The sequence below is a fragment of the Echinops telfairi genome, unplaced genomic scaffold (genome assembly GCF_000313985.2).
Source record: "Echinops telfairi isolate 266 unplaced genomic scaffold, ASM31398v2 ScPeMD7_30;HRSCAF=105, whole genome shotgun sequence".
Classification (NCBI taxonomy): domain Eukaryota; kingdom Metazoa; phylum Chordata; class Mammalia; order Afrosoricida; family Tenrecidae; genus Echinops; species Echinops telfairi.
This window is the reverse complement of record NW_022103927.1, coordinates 1865111-1865803: the sequence shown is the minus strand read 5'-3', so window position 1 is coordinate 1865803 and position 693 is coordinate 1865111. Positions and strand designations below refer to the sequence as shown.

Here is a 693-nt window from a genome sequence, read left to right as displayed (position 1 = left end):
TGTGTGAGAGAGAGAGAGAGAGAGAGAGAGAGAGAGAATGAGCATGGGTGAGGTAAAATTTACATAACGTAAAATTCACCATATTGTACAATCAATATGCTATTGTCATTTAGAACATTCACAATACTGTTAAAATAGCCTAACTATGTTTCAAGACAATTTCATTATCCAAAAACGAAACCCCATACCCATTAAAAAGTCCTCTTCCCCTTGTCTCTAGGCTCTAGCAATGACTCATCTATTTCCTTTGCCTATGAATTTCCCTAGTCCAGACATTTCACAAAAATAAAATCACACAATATATGGCCTTTTGTATCTAGAGTCCTTTTACTTATTACTTACTCTACATTTCTCTGCCCCTTTTCCTTCTGCCCGGAACACTCTTACCCTATAATCTTCCATTCTTGCTTCAAGACTGACTGTTTTCTCCTGTCTATACTCTCTTTACCCTGCTCAAACACAGCAGAACAATCATTACCGTGCTGAATGAGCATTGCGTGGTCTGTTGTGGGAATACACCATTTATTTAATGGCTTGTCTTCATTCCTACCTGCAGTTGATAGAAGGAGCAATATCTGACTCTGCCTCCTCTGTTAGAGAACATACTTCAGAGCTCAAAATGAAGACATTTCTGGTGATTTCTGCATGAAGGAATAAATGAATAATGAGATAAATAGTTATAAACGGACATTA

The 693-nt window shown here is 37.4% G+C and overlaps 1 protein-coding gene across 1 annotated transcript in view; it reads right to left on the bottom strand.

The window, feature by feature from the left end:
- The window catches only part of LOC101639599 (olfactory receptor 7A10-like), a 9086-nt gene that overhangs the window by 7403 nt on the left and 990 nt on the right, over window positions 1–693 (bottom strand). The gene's annotated exons all lie outside the window — the stretch shown is intronic.